Genomic DNA, 13913 nt, shown 5'->3' with positions numbered 1-13913 from the left:
TATCAAATCCTTCCCATGTCTTACTCCTGTTGGAATGAACTAAGATCGGAAAATATTTTTCAAATCTACCGTCCCAGAACCATTTTCATTTTATTTTGTTCATTTTCTGTAACCATTGTTCATTTTCTCTGTAAAAAACTGATTCACTCCACGACACTAGCATTCATTGACATTGAGTTAATTTAATTTTAGCACTGATATTATATTGTTGTCAGTTTTAACATGTGTCTTGCAATTCTGCTAATATTTGCTTTGCTAGTTTTCATTACATTTGTTTAGTTCATATGTAAATTCATGAAAATGTGAGTTTGTTGTCGAAGATTGAATACAGTGCATTAAACCTCTGTATTCTCTCCCACTCATGGAAGGCCATTGGATTCCTCTCAGGGAATAGAAACCCACCCATTGTTGTATAGTTTGACCAAAAATAATAGCGCACTATTCCAAATCAGGATTTGAACAGACTATGACCCATTGTTTCCATGTTTTACAAAGTAAATTCCAGTTACGCATAAGCACGCTCCAGAAATGAGATTTTTAACATACCATTATGGTTCCATTCATTGTGTTGTTCTTTCCCTAGGAACCCCTTAACAGTAGGACTAATGAAATACAACTCTATCACCCTTGGGATCTGTACTGGCTGCCTTTCATTGCCTGCTTTACCTGTAGACCACTAACCATCAACTCTGGCCTTTATGCAACACCAAAGGCCTGGAGCTCACGAGTTTGCAAACCAAGAACTGCTAAAAGGAAAAGACAAGGAAGCAATCCTGCACCACCTATGCACAGCGAATATGGAAGTATGATACAGTATTGTTTATTTATAAAGCGCCTATACAGAGGCAAGTGTTTCAAAACACGCAAGGAGGGTGGGAACGTGGGGAAAAACAACGTCGCTCAGAACCGTTGAAATTCTGAGACGATAACAGTATGCACAGGCAGAGTAAGTGCAAATAGGCCTGAAAACCATTCTGCAATTTTACCAAGTGCACATTAAGGGGTGAAGATTGATTGATTGTTTATTTATATCGCGCCTATACACAATGTGTTTCAAAGCGCTTCAAGTAGGGAGGGAATATGGGGGAATACAATTACATTCATACAAGTCCTTGAAAACGAGCAGAATGTGAAAAATAACTATCAAATCATAACAGATAGTACAAGTGCATATAACAATAAGGGAGAGGTGGGGGAGGGCGAAAGGAGAAAAAAACTAGCAGTAACATTACTATGCCTGACGACAATTGTTGCAGTGCAAGAGTGACAAGATGAATGGGGAGGAAGAGAGGTAAGGGGGAGAGGAAGAGAAGGGGTACGGAGAGGAACAAAACAAGTGACTATCCATTAAAGGTCAACGACTGTCCAGGGGAGGGAGTGGGAGGATAAGACAAGAAAGGAAAAAGGGGGGACGGACAAGCTGTTATCAATGGTCAAGGGACCGATAATAAGAGTAATTGCTGAGATATGCTTTAAGGGTGGAGGGCGGTCAAGAAGACTGCAAGACAGCTGGAAATTAACAGAAGGAGGCAAAGAAGGGAAGGAGGGGGGATAAGGTGGACTGACACAGGGGCAGTGTGGTGGGTGGGTGGGGCACAGACTCACACAGGGGCATTGGGGTGGGTGGGGGTTACGCAGGCTCACACAGGGCATTGGGGTGGGTGGGTGTTACACAGACTCACAGGGGGTCGGCGGGGGACACAGACTCACTCAGGGCCATTGGGGTGGGTGGGGGGACACAGACTCACATGGGGGCATTGGGGTAGGTGGGGTACATGGACTCACACGGGGGCATTTGGGTGGGTTGGGGGACACAGACTCACACGGGGCATTGGGGTGAGTGGGGGGACAGAGGCTCACCATGGGGCATTGGGGTGGGTGGGCGGACACGGACCCACGTGAGGCGGCATTACAGCATACCGTAGTGGACAGGGGTAGACAGGGGCCTTAGGATTGGGCCTTGGGAGGAGGGCCGGCCAAGCCTGTCGGCCTCCTCATTGGCCATGATGTAGGCGGCCATGGCCAATCCTGGGCCCCATGCATACCAGCCCCAGCACTCCGGTGCCTGAACAAAGGGAGAATAGACAGACAATTAAGGGCAAAGGTGCATTCAGATCATGCAAGTGCACAGACAGTCGGGGGCGGTCCAAGTGCACTCAGTTGGTGGTGACTGGGGTAAAGGCAGAGAGAGTCACTCTCTAGTGGTAATTCTAAGTGCATTGAGGGAGGGTGGGGTTCAGGGCCCTGTGGCAAGTGCAGAGATGACTGGAGGGGGGGCCCGGGACCTGTGAGACTCTGAGGTACACCAGGCAGCCAGTCAGCAAGCTGTAAGGAAGAGGAGGGAGAGAAGGAAAGATCAAAGAGCTAGTTTATGCATGGTAGAGGGAAGAGAAGAGGAAGGTTTTGAGGAGTTTCCAGAACTTAAGAAGATCAGGCACAAGACAGAGGGTGCAGGGAGGCTGTTTGAGAGGGAGGCATCTGCTGAGGATAAGGTTCTTCCTCCAAATCTCTGCTTGGAGAACCGGCTCACATGCAGAAGGTTGGAGGTAGATTGGTGGAGGGCTCGTGAGGGACAGTATTTAGGTAGGCAACATTACAGGTAGGAACGTTCAAGCCCCAGAAAGCCTTGTTGACATTGCAGAGGGTCTTGAACTTGATTGTTGCAGCCACAGGGAGCCAGTGAAGGGATTTCAGCACCAGAGAGATGCAGTCCCTGGGCTTAAGACCAAGGATAAGTCTTGCGGTTCTGTTCTGGATGAGTTGCAGAGGGCGCAGGGCTGAAGAAGGGAGGTTTAGGAACAGTGGTCGAAATGAGCGGGAGCGACTGGGAGTGGTGTTCCTCTACTTTTTTAAATTAAGTTTTACTGTTCCTATACTTTTATTTTAAAAAGCAACCATTCCGGAATGGATTATTTTTAAAAAAAAGGAAGAAGTAGAAACTTACACAGAACGTCCCCTTAAACAGCAGGTGCATGTGTTTGGGGGTATATATAGTGGGTGGGAGGGGGGTGGTGATGGGGAGTGGGTGCAGGCCAGCAGAGAACATAGCTCCACTACGTTGTTTTGGACACTTCGACCACTGCTTAGGAAAATACTGTTGCAATAGTCCAGCCTGCAGAAAACCAGGACTCTGGATACAGTGAGTCTCTGGAGGAAAGTGAGAAAAGGTAGAGTGCCTTTGAAGAGGTGTAGCTGACAGACTTTTTTGAGATGTCCAAAATGTGAGAGGAGGAGAGAGTGGAGCCGAAAATGACCCTAAGGTTTTTGGCCTCGCAGGTGGGTGTGGGCACAGGCCAAGGGAGGCCAGCTAGAGTGAAAGTAGGAAGGCAGGAGCAGGGGTGCCTATGCAAATTATCTCAGTCTTACTGGCATTGAGGCAGAAGTCATTTGCAGCACACCATCACTGAATAGCGGACAGACAGTCAGATATGAGCGAGGAGGAGGAGGTGGCTGAGGGTAGCCTGAAAGATAGTTGTGTGTCATCCGTGTAACATTGTAAGTTAGAGGTAAAAATGGCAATCATGTGCCAAGGTAGCCATACAGACGTTGAAGAACCAGGGGGATAGGTATTGATCCCTGGGGAAAACCGCAGGTTAAGAGAGCGATAGTTGAGAGAAAGGCTCCGAGTTCCACCTGGGATGGGTGGTCAGAGAGAAAGGAGGTTAACCACGCCAGAACCTGACCTGGGATTCCCAAGGTGTCACATAGATGTGGGATCAGGATGTTGTGGATTACTGTGTCAAAGGCATAGGAGAGATCAAGGAGAATAAGAACAGAGGGAGTGTTAGTGTAAAGATTTGAGAGCATGTCTTCATGGGTGTTCAGAAGAGCAGTTTCTGTGCTTCTGGATGCTCTAAAGTCAGACGGATGGTCATGGAAGCAATCCATATATTCAGGGTGTGGGGTCAGCTGAGAGATAGCCTACATCTCCAGGAGTTTGCCCAGGAAAGGAGTATTAGAGATCAGGTGGTAATTTGCCAGAATGGAGGGGTCGGCAGAGGGTCTCTTGAGCAGAGGGTGCACAAGGGAGTGCTTAAGAGCAGTTGGGAAAACTCCAGTGGAAAAGGTGAGATTGCAGAGCTTGGCTAAGGCTGGGCGGGGGAGTCAATATTGTCCTTAATGATTTTGGAGGGACAGGGGTCCACCTGTTTGGATGAGGCCTTCATAGACCGGACTTGTCTAGTGACCTCATTGGGTGTGACGGGTGAGAGAGAGGAAAGGGAAAGTGGATGGGCTGCCAATGTAGGCTCATGTGTTGGTGTATGCTATGGTGTGGAGGAAATAGAGGAAAGGATGTCTTGGTTTTTTCTGATGAAGGGTGCAACCTGGGCCGAGCAAACGTCCTGGGTGGGTGTGACAGAAGAAGAGGCTGCTGTAGGATTGTCCAGTTCCTTGCACACTTTGAAAAGTTTGGCCATGTTGTTTGATGCCACGGAGATGCATGTTTGAATAAAGACTCTTTTCTTGGAGTGGATGCAGAGTCGATATTGCATGTGAAGGAGGTGTAAGGCCAGTTTATCAGATGGTCCACCTGATGAATTCCATTTTCGCTCAGCTGCCCTACACTTGCATTTCAGGGCAGCCAGATCAGAGTCATACCAAGAGTTGCACTTTTTGGAAGGCTTCAGTCAGACCCTCATGACAGGGGCAAGAGTATCAAGAGTGTTGGAGATAGAGAGATTGAGGTTAGCGAGGACGGTGTCAGGGTGGGAGTCAGCTGCAGGAATGAGAGGAGGTGAGTAGGTGGAGGCAATGCAGCCACTGTCACTTTTTTCATGCGTCTGGTCACTTTGAAGCTGAGTGGCTGTGTTGAGTGTTCCATTGCAAGAGGATAGGGGAGCTTCAGGTGTGTTGAGAGAAGAGAGTGGTCAGTCCAAGAAAGAGAGGTAGTTAGAGAAATAAAGAGAGGGATGTCAGTAGAGATGAGAGCATCCAAAGTGTGGCCCGTGGTGTGCGTACAACCAGAGGGTAGGGTAGAGAGGGAGAGAGAGTTTCATAGGTTGTGGAAAGGTCCTGAGGAGTCAGGAGAGTCCAGATGGAGGTTGAGATCACCCATAAGGAGGAGTTGAGAGGAGGAGGAAAGTAGAGAGGAGGCCAGGTCAGCCCATTCCGAGAGGAAGAGAGTGGACTGTTCTGGTGGCTGGTAGAAGGTGGTGAAAAGGAGAGATGATTTAGGAGAGAGTGAGAGCCTGCAGACTAGGCAACTACAGGAGTATCCCTGAGTAGGGATGGTGGACACGGTATCCATTCAGGGAGATCAGCACAACTACACCCCTGCCTTCTTTTGCCTAGGTGCAGAGAGGATTTTGTAGCCTTTGGGGAGGCGTGTGTCAAAATTCATGACAAAGCTATCATTGAACCATGTCTCTGTGATGGCGAGCACATTAAGGTCCATGAGTTCAAGGTGGATGCAGAAGTCGGATGAGTGTTTGACAGCAGAATGACTGTTGAGTATGGCAATGTGGAGCAGCTTGCCATCTTTGATGTTCTTCCGTGGGGGAGGGGGTGCAGAGGATGCTGGTCCCCCCCCACAATGGTGGCAGGAGTGCCAGAGGGATAGTGGAAGATGGTGGAGGAGCCATGGCTGACAAGGGAGCCAGGACAGTGCGGCAAGGCAAGTGTACCAGTGCAGAGGAGGTAGGCACAGTGGGCCTTCCACAGATATTCCACAGATATTTCACCTATCTTCAGATGAGCACACTTTCTTCAGCAATTCTGAAAAGGGCTGAATAGGCATCTTTTCACAGAACATATAAGCACATAATAATAATAATTATAATGATAATAATAATAATAATAATAATAATAATAATAATAATAATAATAATAATAATAATAATAAGAATAATAAGAATAATAATAATAATAATAATAATAATAATAATAATAATAGTGATCTGCATTATTATTATTATTATATATTCTTTTGTAAAGGGAGCAGGATGTTCTATGTTGTGTTACTAAACATGGTGACAAATTTGACAGAGGGACAAGACGTGATGCCCACTGGCTACCGCTGTGCTCATAACAAAGCACCCTCGTACCTCAACCCCTGTTTTTCAGCAACGACGACGGTGTGTCCCCTCTATTCTTCCTCCAGCCACGCTCTCCAAATTCCTAGAGTTAAAGGCAAACGAGCAGCCGGATCCAGCTTCTTTGTCACAGCTCCAGCCCTCTTGAGCTCACTTCCTGCCCACATCAAAAACAAGCCCTCCTATTATACCTCTAGAACACTCATAAAAACGTGGATGTTTGATAAATAGCACTAATCCGTCCTGCATGCCTGTTCTGGAACTCTGATCAATATGATTATTCCTTTTGCCTGATCTGAGACTACCCACTACTAAATAATTATTCATTTGCCTATTCTGTACAAGCGCTGTGATACCTCCGGGTCTGGGCGCTACACACATGTAATAAGTAAATTAATATAATTCTAATGTGTGTGGGTAAGCTACATTTTCAAAATACTTACCATGGAATTGTGCAATACTGGGTAGCCTTTCATTAACACTTGCTGTGTAAGAGTGTGCATTTGGACACCAACCATGGATGTACGATGTTGTACTATAGTACACACTTATTAGGTGGCGTTAAGAAGTCTGGGACACAACTACATGTACCACACATAGTTAATGGGTGGCACTGCAGAATTGCACAGTATTGCACAGCTCATGTACTTGCAGCAACACTACATTCTTCCATTTGTCTCCAAGTGAAATAAAGTTTATGAATCTGTGTTTCTTCGTTTTCCAGAGGCCTTTGCACCAGCTAGGTTAGTCCACAACTGCAAGTCTCTGATAACAAGCATTGTGCAGTTGAGTAGCAACAATAACTGTATGGGGGTCCCTCCCACAAGCTACTGATAGGTGGAATTGTGGCAGTCTGGCATTCGTGTTTGGTGTGCAGCCAGACAAAATGTGAACCTTTTTTTGTGACCGTTTTTTTTTTGGAGCCAGGTTGGGGATTTCTTAAATGATCAGTTGAAAAGTGAATACTCTCCGTGTGTTGATTAATAACAATTGCTCTTGAAAAGCAAACATGTTCCTATATGAATATTTTTACACACAATTCCCATTCTATTTGTTACTATTCATGCATCTGTCATGGTACTTAAGTGTTTAGGTACATGAAATGCTAGGTACACACACATTTGTATCATAGGGAACACATGTCTACTTTTTACACACTGATATTCCTGTATGCAATTGTGCAAGGAACACTAGCAATGATAGCCACAAAGCATGACAATAGGAGAAAACAATTCTGTTCTATGGAATGTGAGCGACAAATTATAGCTAGAGTATTTTGTAATGACCCAACCCATCTTAACCCAAAACACACTGCAGTATTGATGTGTGCCTTCATAGTCCTATGTGCACTGACATTTTTATGCAATGTTATGTGTTTTGAAGTTGTACCTCACACAGCCATTTACATAGTCTCCAGGTGCTCTTGTGGATCTGAAAGAGTTATAAGGAGGGGAGGTAATGGTTTAGGGGTTAGTGGAAAAGGACAATGTATTGTGTGCAACTGTTGGTGCTGGTAGAGCCAGGAACAATTGCTGGCTATGTGGGTGAGTTCTCCAGGTGTTTAGTGGTGTATTCCACAGGTCTGTGTTTGTAGATGGGAGGCCTATGGTGTGAATGTAATCAGTGCATTGTGGATAGGTTTTAGAAGTTTGTTGGATAAGTGTATAGTATAGTTTTGACTAGGTTGTGAATGTTTTGAGATATTTACTTTAACAGTATGTTGCGTCAGCGGATTGGTGTGGGTGTGTTTTATGAGGTGTTTGAAAAGTGAGGTTATTAGTTAATTGGATTGTTTTGTCTTGTGCCGTGAGTTGTGTGGTTCTTTGGAGGGTGTTTTGGCAATGGGCCTCATTACGACCTCAGCGGTAGCCATGCCGCTATTGGCGGCATGGCTGCCGCCGAAATCGCGTCCGGGTCCACAGAATGAGGAATTACCGGGCCATTCTGAGTTCGGAAGGCCTGGTAATTCCTCCCTCCAAGGACCCGGACCTTCCCCATTCCCATTTCAGCCCCCATAGGGCTGAATGGGAATGGGAGAGGGAGCAAACACTGGGCCATTACGAGTTGGCCCATTGTTTGCTCCCTCTTACCCTCGCGGGACCCAGTAAGCACACCTGGTTTGACCAGGCGTTACTTCCTGGGTCCAGCGAGGGGACCTCGTAATGAGGCGGTACGGGGTAAATGGCACCGACACCTTTTACGGCGCTGTTAACTCCGTACCGCCAAGGTCGTAATGAGGCCCTATGTGTTCATTTTAAACTTACCTCCTATGGAAAAGGTGTCAGGTCATGTGGTGGTGATAGTATCATTTTGGCAGCCAGTTGTAGTTTGTTTAATGCATAGGGTTTTGGATAGTTCACTATCATGCTGTATCGAGAAGCCAGGTTTTTAATAGTTTCCAAAAAGTCAGGTGGTATTCTGTTGTCAGGATTTCTTTTGTGATTGGGTTAAACAGTTTTGCTATGAAAGTAGAGAAAACGGTACCTCACAATTTGGTTTTCTCATAATGCCTTGATTCTATATGCATGTCGCTGCTTGATCTCAGTATACCTCATGGGCAGTAGTGGGTGATTTTTGATTGGAGGAATTCCACTCCCTGTCCAGAGCAATGCAGAGTTCTTTGCAATTGAATGTTTTCTTAACTAGTAACCATTGTACATTTCTCAAGGCCGGGGTGATGTGTTCTGTTTATTTTTAGCAGATGTCTGTCTGTATTAAGTGTATCAGTGACATTATGCGGATGATCAGGTCTGGGAAACTTAGGTATGGAAAATGCCTCTAGTTGAGCATAGGTGATAGAAGAATTGTCATACTATTGCGTTGACCTCTGGTTCTAGTCCATGAATAGTCAGAGGTTTTTAATTTCTGTGGATGTGGTCTTGTTCTCTTTTCCAGGGACCAAAGGATTTCAGTCTGTGTCCCCACCCCTCCTTTATCTCCTCTGTCCTTTTCACTGATATTTGAACATCTGCTTATTTATATGACAGCAAATATTTCGCCTTTGCATTTCAATGGCTGCTGGAACAATTTCAACTCTTATGGTTTCCTGTGTCTTTCAAAACGGTATTGATTGAAGAAAAATGCTGTCAGTACATTTGCTAGGCACTGTCTAATGATGACATAGTGGGGGATAAGTTCACTTTTATATGTCCCCGTGTTCCCACGTATTCCTACACCCCTAACCCAATGTTATTTTGGAGTATCAGGAAGGTAATATATCAACTTAAAATAGAGGGATTCCTAGTAGAGATCTAAATTATGCTGTAGGTAATCATATTCTCAATAGCTGTGTACATTACTGGCCGATCACCCCTTTACAAAGAGTTTGCACTCTTTACAAAAGGGTTTCTTGGAGTCATGGTTAGGTCTGGGCAGGGGATATGAGGACATGCAACACCAGGCTAGCCCAAAAAAACTCCACCTGGAAGTTGACCTTCTCCATATGCAAAAAGGCGAGTCAAGCTATGTACTCTCTTTCTTGTCTCAGGATCCTGGCTCTAGTCTCCTACACACAGTGCTGCATGACCTACAAGATTTGACCATACCGTGGTTGAAGTAAATGTGGTTCATGTCACCACATAGAACCATTTGCTTAAATAGAAGCACATTAAGCATGATGCCACCCTTTTTTATAGACTAGCATTTATGTATAATCTGATAATGAGATAATATATGAGCATTAACAATAGCCATGCCTGTGTATCGGTGGTCTAACGGCCCCAATGCGAGACTTTCGTTCCTCATTGCAGGGTCCGGCACGCAGGGGACATCTGCGTGTGGAGCAGTGGGGCCGCTATATTGGAATCACAGTACGTCTGCTACATATTGTGCGTTGATTGAGGGGTTGTGCTGCATCCTTCCTACATCTTCTTCATTGCAGTCCTCCAGGAAATAATGATCGTCGGCTGGGATCTCGTCCCAGCGGCTGATTTGTGATTGTGCTTTCAGCCTGGCATTTTGCCCACGGCATGGCAAATATTCCAGGCCCACCCTTATTCCTATCTACAGCTGATGAACCAGCAATCAAGTGGCAGGAGGGATTTTTGTGTTATTTGCATGGCGTATATGATGGCAATTTCAAAGCTGACAGGAAAGACTCATTGCTGGACCACTGTCTGGGGCAGGAGGGTCAGATCATTTATAAAAAAGGCCACTGGAACTCTTGTCTGTGGATGCTGAGGGGCTAAACATTTTTGAAAATAGTGTTGTCAAGCTGGATCCCCATTTTATTGTCAAGGAGAATGTATTCCTGGCAAGATACCATTTCACCACCAGGGAAACACGAGACGATTGAGGGATTCATCATTGCACTTTGTGGTTTGTTTCTCAGGTCTGGCTTTGAACATTGTAAATGTGAGCATTTATGGGACCAACTCATGATGCGCTGTAGCAATCACAAAGCAAAGGAGGCATTATGGCAAGAAGGGGAGCTGGACAGGGCCATTGAAGTGGCAAAAATAGTCGAACATACGGAAACGTGTATGAAGGAACTAGATACAGACTCAGAGAAGGCATTAGGGGTTGTGCTGAATCAAGTCGAGTGTGGTGGCAAGGTCAAGGCAAATGAAGTTAGGCATAAGGGAGTGAATTTACAACAAACCAAGAAGAGACCGGAAGTTAAGCTGAAAATCGAGGGGAGGTTCAATGGTGAACGGTGCTCCGATGTGGGAGCAGTGAACATTTTGCCAATGACAAAGTGTGGTTTGCACAACATGTAATATGTAGGGAGTGAGGAAGAAGAAAAGGGAACCACGTGCATTATTGCAACCAGAGACCGTCCGCCTTTGGGACGGTAAAGTATGTGCAGGATGCAGTGTCCTCCTTGAGTACATGTCATGATACGGGCGAAGATGAGGTGTGCGTGGGGAATGCTGTGGATGCAAGACCAAGGAGGCTCAAACATCATGCTGAAGTTGAGTTCAATCCCGTACCATTTAAGTTACTAGTTGACAATGGCGCACATTATACTTTAATGAATATGAGCACTCGGAGGAGTATATTTTATTGCTGTGAGTTGCAAGAGGCCACAGTTGCCGCACATGCCTATGAATATGCCCCAATTGGCATAGTGGGAGAGTTTGAGGTGGAATTTGGCTTTAAGGGGTGCAGTACGACTGGTGCAGTGAGGGAACTAGAAATGGTGACAATTTGTTGTCCTGAGGTCACATGAGTGGATTTGGGAATAAGGTTGGATCCTGAGTCCATCTCTGGTTCTTGTGGTGCACGAGAAAGGTGATGGCTGCCACAAATAAGAGGTTAAGCAGTGGTACCCCAGTGTATTTGAGCAGATGACTGGATGTCTCATGTGTTTCGTATAACACATTAAGTTGAGACCGGGTGCTAGTCCAGTCAGAACCAAGACGAGGACCATGCCAGTAGCACTGCGATCAGAAATAGAAGGGGAGTACAATCGGTTGTTAAAGGAAGGTATCATGGAGGAGGCTGAGGCTGCAAAATGGATCAGTCCTGTGGTAGCGCGAGGCTCTGCATAGATTTGAGGGGGCTTGAATATATTGGGAGCAGTGAGATGTTCAACCATTGATTTGGAGGTGGCATATCATCAAGTGTGTCTACACCCCACCACAATAGCTTTAACAACTTTCATTAATCCTTTTGGATTATTCAGGTGCATGAGAATGCCTTTTGGCCTGATCTCTGATTTAAGTGTCTATCAGCGGGGGATGAGTACGTTGTTTAGCGCGTTGAATGGTGTATGCGCTTACTAGCATGACATATTAGCATAGAGTAAGGATACATAGGAACACAATAAAAGATTGAAGGGAGTACTGAAGAGATTATGTGAGGCTGGTCTAACAATTTTGTTAGAGAAGTACAAGTTTAGCATGGACAAGGTGTAATATTTGGCACATGAATTGTCCGCACAGGGGATTAAACCAAAAGCCGATGCAGTTGAGGCTATTGCACACATGAGGTCACTGAAAACTAAGACTGAACTATCCTCGTATTTGGGCATGATTCTGTATTATGGGCGGTTGGATAAGAATCTGGTGGAGAGAACAAAAAAGAACATCAAATGTCTGTGGAGTGAGAGGTGTTGTTCAGAGTTTGAGGACGTGAGGGAAATCTTGGTCATTGCCCAGATGCTGAAGGCTTCATGGAAGATTGGGAGGTTCATTGGAATACTATTGCCAGTGAGGAAGGATTGAGATGTGTACTCATGCAACAGAAGAGAGGCGCAACACAAACGGTTGCATTTGCATTGTGGGTGCTGAGGGATGCTGAGACAAGGTATTCAGTAGTTGAGCAGGAGGTGTTGGCTTGTGTGTGTGGTGTGGAGAGGTTTAATAAGTTTTTGTGGGTAGGAAGTTCTTCATTGAGACTGATCATAAACAATTGGTGCTATTTTTAATAGGAAGGGTTTGGAAGGTGTGTCTAGAAGGATCATTAGATGGATTGCAGGAAATCAAGGATTGGATTATGAGGTTCGGTAGATTAGGGGAAGTCGAAATGTGGTGGTTGTAGCTTTGTCGCGCAATGCTCTAGAGAAGCTCAATGAAGCTGGTGATGTTGAGGTGGAAAGTGAAGTGGAAGAGGAGGCATTTACGAATACGCATGTTGGAATTGAGGAGGAGTGGCAAGCACATTGCGAAATGGATTCAGTGCATACAAAGGTGGTGGAGTTTGTTCAAAAAAGCTGCTCCATGGAGGAGTTGGGGAAAGAATACAAAATGTATGGGAGGGCTTAGTCAGAATTGACTATGGACAATGGTTTATTACTGTGTGGGCAGCTTCTGGTTGTGCTGGATGTTTTAAGAGAAGTAATAATGGGAGCTGCTCATGCGGGACACTTAGGTGTCTGTAAAACTAAGGGAATGATCCAGCAGGAAAACTGGTGCCCGGGTGTGCATGCATATATTGAACAGTTGTTGAAGGTTTGTAAGGGATTTGCGAATAGCAACAAGGTGTTGATTACGAGGGTGCCTCCAATGTGTGTGGTAGAACCACCAGCATTGGTGTGGGATGTGGTGGCAGTCGATGTTCTTGGCCTGATTACCGTAAGAGGAAGGCAAAGTAAATATGTAATCATGGCAGTAGCTATGCTGTCCAAGTGGGCAAAGGTGTGTGTGTTTGAGGACATTAGTGCCCGCAGTGGGGTGAAATTTCTGTAGTCTGTGTTCTGGAGAGAGGGGTTTCTGAGGAAGATTATATCGGACGATAATTCGCAGTTGTGGCCAGGGAGAGGGAAGAATTGCTGAGAGAGACTGGAGTGCAACATGCTACACAGCATTAGACAGCCACAAAGGTAATGTGGTGGTAGAAATGTTCAACAGATGCAATAAGGGTTGCAGTTGTCACAAAGAAGATTAGGTGCATTCAGTCATGGAATGGGATTTCCAGTACAGACTGGTGCCTCACTAAACAACGGGAGAGTCCCTGTTTGAAGTTGTTTTAGAAGAAAACTAACACAAAGTTGCATCCTGGATATGTGAACACGTATGAGGTGAATAGGCAAGTAGTGATGGAGGCTGAAGTGAGGAGGAGGAGGATGGATGAGCCATGTAGAGCCAAGGCAAGGAATGACAGGGAGAAGTGTGTGAAGGACGTTCTGGTGCCGGAGGGGATGATGGTGAATGTGAGGTTGGGGAAGAGAGTGGAAAAACATGGGTCACAGTTTTCAAGACCCATGATGGTAGAAGAAGGCTTAGGGTTGTGCAATGGTGAAACGTGGTGTTAGGGGAGTGTGGTGGTGTGTTGAGAAATTGAGGGGAGGGGATATTTTATATTGTTGTATTGCTATGTATTTCAATTGATGTTCTGTGAATAGAATCAGACGTAAAATCTATTCTGGAATCGTTGTGGAGACGGCTCCAGTTGAAAAGTTGGAAAAAATGCTTGGATTTGAAGTGGATGAGGGAGGGA

Source organism: Ambystoma mexicanum, chromosome 6q (genome assembly GCF_040938575.1).
Source record: "Ambystoma mexicanum isolate Mex_15411 chromosome 6q, UKY_AmexF1_1, whole genome shotgun sequence".
NCBI lineage: Eukaryota > Metazoa > Chordata > Amphibia > Caudata > Ambystomatidae > Ambystoma > Ambystoma mexicanum.
The sequence above is the reverse complement of the archived record's forward strand: the minus strand, read 5'-3'. Positions refer to the sequence as shown.